The 13,314-nt window shown below is 34.3% G+C and overlaps 1 pseudogene; it reads right to left on the bottom strand.

The window, feature by feature from the left end:
- Positions 1–9,252: 9,252 nt before the first annotated feature.
- On the bottom strand, positions 9,253–9,585 carry LOC145661462 (protein GVQW3 pseudogene; annotated as a pseudogene).
- Positions 9,586–13,314: the final 3,729 nt, after the last annotated feature.

Here is a 13,314-nt window from a genome sequence, read left to right as displayed (position 1 = left end):
AGCCTGGCATGCTGAGGAAGGTATCCGCCTCCTGGAAAACAACGCACCCGTTCACCACTCGATTCACGACCCTGGGTATGAAATCCGTATCAGTATGTGTTTTCTCTTAAGAGCACACCTTCCTCATTCCACCTATTTCTAACCATGCAGTCATTTCCTTCGGGAAAGTACTTCTGCGATGTTGCCACTCTACTTTCTGAGGCGCAGTAATGGTGTTTGGGCCACTATACCTTACTTCATGTTTGAACCTATTACGCAGCAATGGTGCAGAGTTATGAACTATTTGTTCCCATATGACCTACATAGGTACGCAGGAATACCGCTCTATGATATGTGGAAGTGGGTCAGGGTTTAAGTTTCTCGCGCACCTCTCGTTAGCAGGCAAATTTCAAAAAAAAAAAAAAATCACGTATGTGCAAATTACTCAGAAACTATTGATTTAGGACCCCCGGTCCATATGGGCGAGAATGTTTCAATGTACTTGTAGAATATCTCCTTGCAAGTAAAGCATCGAATTACCAGTCACCCTGTGTGTGTGTGTGTGTGTGTGTGCGTGTGTGTGTATGTGGTGTGTGTGTGTGTGTGTGTGTGTATTTGTGTATGTAGGATATGTAAGTGTGTATGCGTGTGTAATGTAACCAGTTTGAAGTCTACAAGTCCTGAAACTGCTGGGATTTGAAGATAGAGCTAATTCTTGCAGTAGAGCTTATATTACGTATAACATGGAAAAATATGCTAGAGCTTATTTGTTGGTGAGGTGTAATTTTGAGGAAAATGCAGGGTACATGTAATTAATCTACAATGTGTCAGTTCTTGTCTGCGTAATACTTCGAATATTAATTTAAAATATGTTGACTTACTGTTGCAATATTAAATATTATAAGACTGTAAATTTTAATTGTGGACAGTAATTAGTTACATGTTGGATGTCAGTTAGTTGTTAGACAGAGGAATGCGAAATATCGATTATTAGCTTCATGATTATTGGCATCTGAAGTTACGAAACGCTGGTTAGAAATTGTGATATATAAATAGGATAATATAGGATAAAAGAAATATAACTTGTCAAAAATTAGTATAAATATAGTTCAGGTTAGTTAGAATAATTTTTGACAATAGATAAGATGTAGATATGTTCCCATCAGTTTGAATGTTAACAGAGAGTATTCCAAATTAGTACTTGGCAGGTGTAAACGACTAAAGTAATATACTTTCGTAATTTATTGTTAAAAATACAACATTTACAAGATAATTCATAAAGTTACATACACTCTTTAACAATACCATATTCTTCGTGAGTAATAATCTTGCCACTCCAACTTGATTAACGGTTCTAGTAGTTATGTTTGATAAATGACTTTGTTTACGTCTTATACACAATATGCTATGTGAATAAAGACTAGCGGTTGTACTTCTTTTACACAAATGTACATTACTATATTGTGCGTTATTGAATTTCCAAGATATCTTATAAACTCGGGTGATACTTATAGAACCTATTTAGTTATCTCAATTCGCCTAGTTTTCCACAATAACAATATTTGATCGATATTTTATGTTTATTCTAGAATTAACTATTATTCACACACATTTTGTACATTACGTAAATCGTCTTAGAATATTGATACCGAAAGCATCAAATGTGATTTAAAAACATGAGACATCTTTGCAACATTGAAAATATAAGATAATATCATCCTTGCAGTAAGGTTTATGTGAATCGATTTGCTGAGCAAGATTTTTTTTACCTTTATAAAAAAGCAGAGAGAAGATAAGAGAAAAATAGAGAAGCAGATAGTGAAAGAATTGGAGCGACGAAAATAAGATGAAAGTGATTCTGCTTTTCTGAATCCAAACCACAGAAACCATTCCGTTTCTGGGAAAAAGGGTTAGAGGCCGGTCTTAAACATAAAAAAAGGAAATAGATGCTTCAGAGCTTCAGAGGTACAAGAGAAAGAGAAAATGAGAAAGAGAGAGAGACAGAGAGAGAGAGAGAAACAGTACAATTGCGGTTGGAATCAAATAGCAGAAACAATAAGACATAACAGTGGAAATATTATATAATGGGGAAACAAAAAATTAAAATACAAATGTGTACGGTTGAGTGTCATGTGGTTAAAAATGAATACGAGGCATTTTTCAATTAAGATTATTATTCTCTTCTTTGTCGAAAATTTTATGTTTGGCCTGAATGATGATTTCAAGGAAAAAAAAATAAGTTTAATTTAGAAGAATTTAATTATCGACACCAAAAAACTCTCTCGCACATTTCATTTCTTTTAAAAAATATATCTCCCCTTCCTTTCCGTTTCTTTTTATCTCCTCTTTTTGATATGTATCTTTTCTATGTACGTACTATTTTCTCCTCCATTTAAATATTCTGTCCTCCTTCATCCTCGTGGGCTTATTCATCTCCCTTTTTTATTCTGTGTCAATTCTCTTGTTATCATTCTACTTTTTTTTCCGTACACATTTGCCCTTTCATATCTTTCATATCTTAGTGAAGAAGGATATAACGAGAGAGAGAGAGAGAGAGATATGTATAATAATAAAAGCAGAGGATAGATATTAATTGAAATTCCCTTTCTTTGTGTCCACCATTCTCTATTTTCTTTCGAGACAGACAGAGTAGGATAGATAATAAAAAATGATCGAATAAAAATATAAAAAGGAATAGAGATTTACAGTAAAAGCAAATACAGGAAGGAAATATTGGGCAAAGAAATGAATATATATATATATATATATATATATATATATATATATATATATATAAGGAAGGAAATATATATAAACAGACTTAGATAAATAACAACAGCAAGTGGTTTTAATATTTCAAACTGCAGATTTAAATTATAAAAGAACTGCTCCTACAAATTCCTTTTTTTTAATTAACTCACTAATTAACTTCTTATACTATAAACTTTCATTAGTTTGGATGAATATGAAGGTGAAGGTATATGCTTGTATAATCACGGTCAAATGTTGCCTTGACATTTCAATGCATATCACAAAATCTTTAATATATATACGAATTGATAGATTTTATGAACCTAAACAGAATAATATGGTTGAATGTAAATCCTTAGGATTAGTTTTCATTAAAATCGAATTAAACTATTTTTTTTGTAAACGTAAAAATTTACGCTATACAGTAATTACGTCAATCACTAAGGTTAAACTAATTCTGGATTACACATTACTAAAGTTGCAGCAATCATGTGATAGGAACGATAGATACAGTGCACTTCCGAGTATTAGATACAGTGCACCTCCTTTCGCAGACTTAGGCGAAAGAGTATTTAATTTATAATGGAAGGAATCAATTTTAACATTAACATATAATTTATTATAAACAAACCAACAAACAACTTATATATATAAAACAAAGTGAAATAATTCCTTGATTCTGTTTTCCATTGAATCACGGTTTCAACATTTAATAAATAATCTCTTATAACTTTAGTGTTCAGTTTCTGAAGTAAATAGTTAGGAAAAATTAGGTTACTTATCTAATAATATGCAATATTAACAATATTTCATATGGAAGGGACCAGGTTCATATCCAGAGTGAGCGCCCGATACAAGCTATAATGTAAAGTCTAATAGACATAAAAAAAAGTTTTTTTTAAAAAAGTTTAGAATTTAGAAAAAGAGTATATTAATCACGCAATAAGATATAATCGAGATTTCTTGTACGAACCGGTACTTATAACACGTTTAAAAAATCATCCTCGAGACACTCACATATGAAACACAATTCACTTTTACACAACCACAATTAGATGTTTATGTCAGCCATTACCTTTATAGAGTACACGCTACAACGATAAAAACTGGTTTCTTTATAATTATTAATTTGAGCCATAAAGAATGACGACAATCTCTATATAATCTCTTCCGTTTATTTATATCTTGTTTTTCTGGTTGTCCTGCCAACGGCGTTCCAAAACCTTATTATCTTTGAACATTTGATATCATTGACAATCGAAATGACAACTTCAAATCGAAAACTTTTTTTTTCAATATGCTTCAAACTGTTTCCTTATGGCATTAGCTAAACGATAATAAGCAGTATGAGTTAAATCCTAAAATTTCGATTAACTCATGAACTTTAATTTTTGCCTAAGGATAAGATATATATAAATTGATTACATTAAGCTGAACAAAATTAAGTGTTTGAAGGTAAATTATCATCCATAGGTTTTAAGAAAATTGTGAAAAAAATATTTATGGCATATTTTGCCAATTCCTTGGAGTGTAATTTTTTTCTGTTCGACTAAATTTGATTATTTTTCTACATTTCGTAAAAAATATACATTATTATATAAAAGATTCCATGTATTTATGTTTGATTTCCGCTGTCGGTGACACACGTATTCCTAACAGTGATACTTATAATCATAACAGTGATAGATATACTCTCAACAGTGATACACATACTCCTAACTGTGATACACATACTCCTAACAGTGATAAACATACCCTTAAAAGAGATACACATACTCTCAACAGTGATACACATACTCCTAACTGTGATACACATACTCCTAAAAGTGATACACATATTCCTAAAAGTGATACATATACTCCTAACTGTGATACACATATTCCTAAATGTGATACGCATACTCCTAACTGTGATACACGTACTCCTAACAGTAACACACATACTCCTAACTGTGATACACATATTCCTAAAAGTGATACACGTATTCCTAACTGTGATACACATATTCCTAAGTGATAAACATACTCTTAAAAGAGATACACATACTCTCAACAGTGATACACATACTCCTAACTGTGATACACATACTCCTAAAAGTGATACACATACTCCTAACTGTGATAAATATATTCCTAAAAGTGCTACACATTCTCCTAACTGTGATACACATAATCCTAACGGTGATAAACATACCCTTAACAGAGATACACGTAGTCCTAAAAGTGATACACATATTCCGAACTGTGATACACGTACTCCTAACAGTAACACACATACTCCTAACTGTGATACATATATTCCTAAAAGTGATCCTAACTGTGATACACATACTCCTAACAGTGATAAACATACCCTTAAAAGAGACACACATACTCTCAACAGTAATATACATACTCCTAAAAGTGAAACACATACTCCTAACAGTGATACACATATTCCTACCTGTGGTACACATACTCCTATCAGTGATACATATACTCCTAACAGAGTTACATACTTCTAGCAGTGACATGTACTGGTAACAGCAACATACATAATCCAAGAGTGGCACTTATATTTCTAGGAGTGTTACGCATACCACTTGCAGTGACATGTATACAGGTAAGACTGGCACAGATGCACCAAATTGTGACATACACATTGGTAATAATGGTCTTCAGCCTTTTGAATTCAACTTTATATATTTCGTCAAAATCGCGTTTTCGGAAAGATCAGTAAGTTTGAAAAGAGTACGTTACTGACAATAGAGGATAAAGCTTGTGTTTATTTAGTTATTCAAGGAAAAAATAGGAACAGTAGGGAAGAATGGGAGACATAAGCATAAGTAATCTACAGCACGCCATAGAATACGGAATAATATTACAATAATACGTACAAGTATGACGAAAATTGTGTTTGGTTTCGTGAAATAAAATAGTGATATTCTTTCATAGTTACTAAGAGTTATTATTTCCATAAAGAACTTAACCATTAGAATAACGAAATAACACTTCCAAATTTTATCCCAGAGAAATGACATTTATTAAAGTATAGGGTTGTTGAAGAAATATTGATACATGTAAACAAGATTGGTAGAGTCGTATTTGAAAACAAAAGTGTACTGTATTTATTTTAACGGTTCATTAAACTTAGTAGCGTCTTTCCATGTTTTGCTAGGGCGAGGGCAAGATGATCCACCAACTTAAGAATTTTACGTTTTCATTACTACATTAATATAAAATCAATAAAAGATTATAGACCTTTCAAACTCAAAGAAGCAATTGTCCCTTGCCCTCCCAAAATAAAACCTCAGTAAACTAATCTTAATTTTGGGGCTAGGAAGAAAATTCAAATCATTTCCCATGGAATGTTGTAAAAAAAAAATTAAGTTTAAAATTTGGTGTGGATACGTTTACCAGTATGGCCGCTATTCGAGTATATTTACATAAGAACAAATGAAAGAACGGACGTACATTCCTTTCGATATGTAGAGACTGTGAAACATTTATATCTTTTTAAGTTCTTAAATTCTATTTATTTTTCACGATTACTACACTCTCTTTTCTTCTATCGTCAACCGGAAGTAAAAAGAAAAAAATCAAATAACTTAACTGAAGGAAGGGAGCTCAAGACACTAAAAGACTCAGGTACTGAAGAAGAAAACTTTTCCTTTAAATCAATGAAAACAAAATGAGGCTGCCGAAAGTATTGAATGCTGTAGCTGGCAACCAGTTGCTGGTTTTCTCACGCATGGTACGGAGGGCCAAACCAACTGCAACAGAAACAAAAACAGTGTTATATACAGTGATAGACAGTGATGCGATGAGAACGAAGAACGCCTGCTCATTTCATGGTGATTGACTCTATCCTCCTTCCATGACCATTTTTTCTTATATTTCCTTTTTTCTTGTAACTACCTCGTTTTATTTATTTTGTAGAATGTTATTATTTTAGTCACAAAAGATGTAGTTTGAGAATATTCTGGTGGTTCAAGTACTGCCAGTAAAAGAAATCATGTTGCTACACCATACGATATTGTGAATTGAATGTTACATGTATAATAAGTCTAATTGGTCTACGTCTAATTGGACTGAAAAAAAAACTCACTTATCGATTCAAGTAATTTAATTTTATATAACTACATAATTATGTAGTTAGACTCACAAAAAGTTTCGTGTGTAGTATTGTAATGAATATCAAGGTCATAGGCATTACGAAAAATACGTAAGGATATCGAAATAAGTGTGTGGAGAAGCATGGAAAATCTTAGCAGGGGTCGATCAGAAATTGCGCAGTAAGTGTTAGAAATAGTGAGGGAGAAAAAAGGAAGTTAGAAGTGATTGAAAAGTGGAACATTGGTGGCTGCTTGAGACATTGGTCCAGCATGAAGTGTTCAATAAATGACCTAACGGAAGGTACTGTGGCAGGGAGAAAAGAAAGAAGCAAACGAGGACACAGTTGATGGACGATATTAAAAAGAAAAAAATACTAAATAAAGACAAAGAGGTTCTCTGATGACAGTGGTGCGTTGAAGCTTCCCAATTTGCGCCAAGTGACCTGCCTATAATGGCAGAACACATTAGGATCATAATTATAGTTTACATAATCGAAACCAGTAAATCAATTCTAATTAACAATCTAATTATGGTTGACTGTAAAGATCCGGACTCTAATGATTTGGACTTAATTTTGGCTGCTATGAACCAGATTCAGTTATGCATGACGGGTGTAGTTGTATGTCTTGATGATTGTGGTGATATAACTTTAATATACTTGAATTAAAATGCAGCAATTTGAAGTCTTCGGAGGCAAAAATGTCATCAATTAAAGCAGACGTATTGACAATAAGCGTCAAACTACCTAACCAGAAAGTGTTTTAGGGTTGAGGATAGACTTTAATGTAAATAGCGTAAGTCTTAGTTATTTAACTCAGTTAAATACATTCAGGTCAGAACTATGAGAATAACCGGAATAGGCATGCAAATGAGTGTTAGTATAATGAATCCACAAATACCAACTAGTTGTTCATGTAGTATCATTAAGGCTCTTAGGGTTCCTCACTTTTTCTTTAATCATTTAAAAACTTTACTGAATAACAGAAAGATAATGCTTAGATAGTACTAACCAAATTCTGTTCCATAAACTAATAATTGTTCTCAATCTTTCCTATTTGAGTGTTCAACAAGTGTGATGCCGCAACTTGTGTAACCAATGGTAGATCTAAAGAAAAGGATGGGATTTTATTTATTTATCACCTAACAGCATTTTGTAGACACTGCCCAGTTCAATACAGAGTGGTCCATGTATATGATGTTTCTAAGACTATGGTAAAGAAGCTAGCAACATAAACTTAAACATATTATTCTCATATCATTCCTTACAAGAATTTTAATCTCTGTTCTCCACGACATTGTCAATCAATGTATCATTCAAATTGGTACATGTCTGGAGACCGAGAGGAACTGTGTCACATGCAGCTTGACAGACTAATGTGGAACTCTTCTGTGATAGCTTCCTCTAGTTTGGCCATATTGCGCATGTGATGTTCATATATTTTGTCCTTCATAAGGTCCTTTACTCTTAGGTTGCATAGCGGTGTCACATCAATTTTTTTTGTCCAGAATTACAAATATTACAGGCAGTCAAACATAATATGCATCAATGCATCATATATAATTGTGGGCATCATATATAATTTCGACGCACTCTTCTGAATCACAAATGAAGTAAACAGACCTTTTTAACCTGTATGTACAAGGTCAGTCCTTAAAGTAGTAGGACTGAGTCAATTAAAAATAAGATATTGACAGAAATAACACTTACGCTCAATATTCTTCGAAATATGATCCTCCTACATCCACACACTGCTGCCAGCGGGATTTCCAGTTCTCATATGCTTCCTGGAAGGCGGAAACTGGAATGCTGTTCAGCTGCCTAGTCACGGCTTGTTATAATGCTTCCACCGAGCCGTGATGATGCCCTTTCAGGGTGGTTTTCAGGCGGGGGAAGAGGAAAAAGTCTGATGGGGCAAGGTCGGTACTGTAGGGTGGTTGAGGCAAGGTTGCAATGTTATGTTAGCCCAGATACGCCACTACTCGGAAGGCTGTGTGGCTCGGCGCATTGTCATGATGCAGTCGCCAGGAGTTGGCTATGGCTAGGCGGACGCGCACGATGCGTTTCCTCAGCCGTTCCAGGACCTGGAGATAAAAAGCTGCATTGACAGTGTGTCAGTTTGGAACAAATTCCCTGTGGATCACTCCTTGTGAATCGAAAAAGCAAATGAGCATGGTTTTCACTTTTGATTTCGTCATGCGCGCCTTTTTGGGGCGTGGGAAATTTCACGTGTGCCACTCCGCGCTTTGACGTTTGGTCGCAGGGTCATACTCAAACGTCCACGTCTCGTCCCCAGTCACCACATTGTCTAACAAGTTTGGATTTTCACTCACTTCTTTGAGAAGGTCCTGGCAGATCCGTTTGTGAACGTCCTTTTGCTCGCTTGTCAGCATTCGCGGCATCAACTTTGCACAAATTTTCCTCATTTGCTATTGTTCGTGCACAATTTCGTGAACTTGGGTTTTAGCAATGCCAAATTCATCGGCAATCATGCGAACAGTTAATCTTCGTTCACTGTCCAGCAAATTATTCACTCTTGCAATATTTTCCTCCGTTTTGGAGCTCGAAGGTCGTCCTGACCGTGCAGCGTCTTCAACTTCTTCCTTCCCCTCCCTAAACAACTTGTGCCACTCAAACACACTCGATCTCCCAATGGCGTTATCACCGTACACTGTCTTGATCATTTCATGAGTCTCTTTCCCAGTTTTACCGAGCTTCACGCAAAATGTGACGGCGTAACGCTGTTCCAAAAGATTGGCCATGACGCAGGGTCACTTGCAGAGGTTACGATGACGAGCGATCTTTACCCTGCTATGGCTGGAAGCCGAATGACGCTGCTTCCTGTCTTTCCTTAGACCCACCTCAACCAACAACAGGTGGAGTAACCACCGTCAGTCTGTAGAAAGAAAAGAAAAAAATCAGTCCTACTACTTTAAGGACAGACCCTGTAAACATTAGTGACCTTCCAGTCAACATTAGGTTTGCCAGATTTTTCGGGGAGAAAGAAAGGAAGATTGTACTACGTTTTTGCGGAAAAAGAAGATATGTGATATTTAAAATATTTATATAACAAACACATATTACAGGATCTAGAAGAGTCATTTATAGGAACTGATGGCCTCCTATACGATTAATGTAGATTGAAATTAGAAGTTTTATTTTAAATTAGAAAATTATAGTTGAATAATTTAAGTAATGCTCGATGGAAATAACAAATAACTGAATAGCGCAAAGAGATGCAGCTTTAACCAAACTGGGCCCCGAGGCAAGTGAAATTCATCGACATGAGCTTGCGAAAGAAATTTTAGCACACTCTTGTACCCTTTGGTAGAATTAGTATTTTCCGTTGCCACTCATTACCTGTTTACGTAGTCAGATTTTGACGCTCAATTTTTATGTGTTATCTTTCGTAGTTTTATTTATCAAAATGATTTTGTGTGTTTTATGGGCTTATGAGCAATCTAATCTGCATAAACGACTATTTAAGTATATGGAACCTTTCATGCCTTGGTAGCTGCAAAAGTTTTAATCTTATCTTCAAAATCCAAAGTAGATGCTATTTCATCTAGATGGAAACAACAGTCAGATGATCTTTCTTTCCTGGATTATAGTAGATCATAAATTCGACTTTATCAACTTAATTTTACTCCAGAATCCTTCAACGTAATGCGGCAGATAATAAACATTGTAATCAAAATTTAAAGTGTAATTGCCAAGCTCTTTAAGACTTCAATCTTCATTTCGAAGGTATGTTATAAGGATGACTTGCGGGTAAAAGTTAGTTTTCAATACGCATTTCAGTAAACGAATGGTTTATTTATAATCCTAGTACAATTACACACTGAAAGTCATTAGGAAGGCCATTAGGATACAATACGGTAAATCAGAATAGCACGCTGTCACCCTTTCGTCACTTTTATCTAGTTACTGCTGGAAAAAGTTGGTTACAAATCAGATGAATCCAAATCTTTCACTTAGGTCTCCCATATGAGAAAATCTGCTACACATTTTTGCTTCATTTGGTATAGAACTTAATTGATAGAGCGCATTTCGGGCAGTACAAAGTTCATCACTTATTTTTGTCCAAGCTTGAACTTCTTCTTCTTCTTCTTCTCTTCCTTCTTCTTTTACAGCCTGCTTTCACTGTCACGTTCCAATATCTACAGTTTTCTTGTACTGCATGAAAATGTGCTCCAAAAGATTAATTTTCTGTATCAGTTGTATCCACTATGCTCTTCAACTGAATAACAGTATGATAGAAAGTCATATCCTTAGATTGTAGACATTTTTTGGATCCGATCCGTATTTTGACACAAAACAACATTACTAAAAATGTTAAAGGCATTTACAAAAAGGAATAACTAAAAAAAATATACATTCAAATCTGTAATTATCCCTTTCGTTTATTTTATTTAAAACTAAAGAAATTATGATAGCTCCAGTCTAGCACTGAACAATTACATTCTGTGATTTCACATATCACTTGTTTCCCATCAAATAATAATAACATATCGCTTCGTTGTCAAGTTATAGACGATACAATTTACGTTGGCAATAACTGCATTTGTTTAATAATAACTGCGTTTCATAATCTGAGAACCATCATACGAGTAATAATCATTGCCATAGTTATTACGTCTGACATGTTTTTGCCATCATACGATGAACGCGTCTTAGAAGGATGATCTTTGATCTCACTTTTTGGATTCGGCGGTACTGGAAGAGATTTTTAATGGGAGGACCTTGAGGAGATAGGTTAGGGGAAGGAAGCGCCTCTGGCCGCTTCTATCTGACAATCCTAATCTACGGTTGCTAAATGGACTAAAATTTGTCTTCCAAGAAAACACTTATACAATGAAATAGATTTATAATATCACAAACTAGCATCAGTTTCAGTCCTTCGAACGGAAAGAATAACGTTTATGCAAAATGTTTGAAGGTAAAGAAATGCGTGTATTATATAACGACGAGCAATTCCTTCGACAGTTTCATCATCAATCCTACGACCAACTGACATGCTCGTTTTTTTTCCCCAGACAAAAGTAAGGTTAGCAAAAAGCATTTCTAGATCGGAACGGTATGCAACCAGGAGTATCGAGAGGAAAGTTGGGTTGCCTACCTCGCAGACACTATACTTTACTGTACACATTCATTATTTTCCTTAATTTTTGAGTCGTCAATCTCTTGTCGAGTCGAAAACTAACAATAAAACGGCCTTTTAGGTGATTAATAGTGCTGAAGATATATCTGTACAGAAAACAGTGGTTCTAAGTGACTACTTTTTGTCTGAAAATCTGATGACAGACACACAAACAGGGAGAGGCGGACATACAGACACAAGCATTCGTCCTTTTATACGTATATTCCTGTAGATGACTGTGTTAGTATATATATATATTTGCCAAAATTCTCAAAAGTTTCGTAAGTATTGTATAATACAAATAGTATTAGCACCATTATTAGAAATATTTATATGACACAGTTAGGAGAAGTTAACCCAGAATATATACCAAACATGCAACTTCAAAATATGTTTTTTTTACTTATATACAGTAGGTAAATAAATAATACTACCCAGGCTACTCGAAATAATCAATTATCACTATTTGAAATGAACAACATACTATTCAGAGCAATAAAAATTCTCTATTTTCATCACTTTCTGGAGAACAATGTTTGAAAATTTACTCTCAAAAACATCTCATTTTGTTAAACACAATATTCTCAATCAATGATATATTTTTTGCACAATGTTATATTTAAAATACTAAAAAGTTAAGATTTAAATATAATTTTTGGATATATTACATTAATCATATTATGATTATAAACTATCGGGTGTAATAATGAAAAGCTGTGTGAGAATGTATTTCAGCATCATAACAAGGAAGTGTCTTTATTCTACAGATTAATGTTAATGTTTACGGAAGTACGCTTTACTTGTTCTTTTATATCTGGAATTCGAATGGGATTTACATTCACACATTTTCTCTTGTTCACTTCAATGAGGTCTATTTGTTGTTGGAAAATGTTTAATCGTTGAACATTGGAAGCTCCTTATATTGTAAAGTACCCAAAATCCTCACATCTATTTTGTAAATTTATTTTGTTTATTGTAAAACAAGGAAGCGATATTCAAACTGCTTAGGAAAATGAAAACAGATAACGTAGGCATCACACCACACTTATAGGAAGTTTTCCTATACGGGAATAACAAAGTAAGGCATTTCATAAGGAGACCTGAGCTAAGCTCTACGCTACAACCAGGAAGCATCTGAATCCCGGAAAGGGGTTGTGCTGGTTGAGTACGGAGAGTAGACTGGGGAGTTGGAATTAAGATCTCATAGGAAAAGACATCGATTGAAGATTATCAAAGCTGAACTACCTGTATTACATCAATTTACGATGTTGGATAGTCATAATGGTTAAGTTTCTGTGCCATTACGATTTAGTATATTTTTATAGTTAAAACCATTTCGGGTCCTTATAGG

The sequence above is a fragment of the Thermobia domestica genome, chromosome 10, assembly GCF_964235325.1.
Source record: "Thermobia domestica chromosome 10, izTheDome1.hap1.1, whole genome shotgun sequence".
In the NCBI taxonomy this organism is placed as follows: domain Eukaryota; kingdom Metazoa; phylum Arthropoda; class Insecta; order Zygentoma; family Lepismatidae; genus Thermobia; species Thermobia domestica.
The sequence above is the reverse complement of the archived record's forward strand: the minus strand, read 5'-3'. Positions and strand labels throughout refer to the sequence as shown.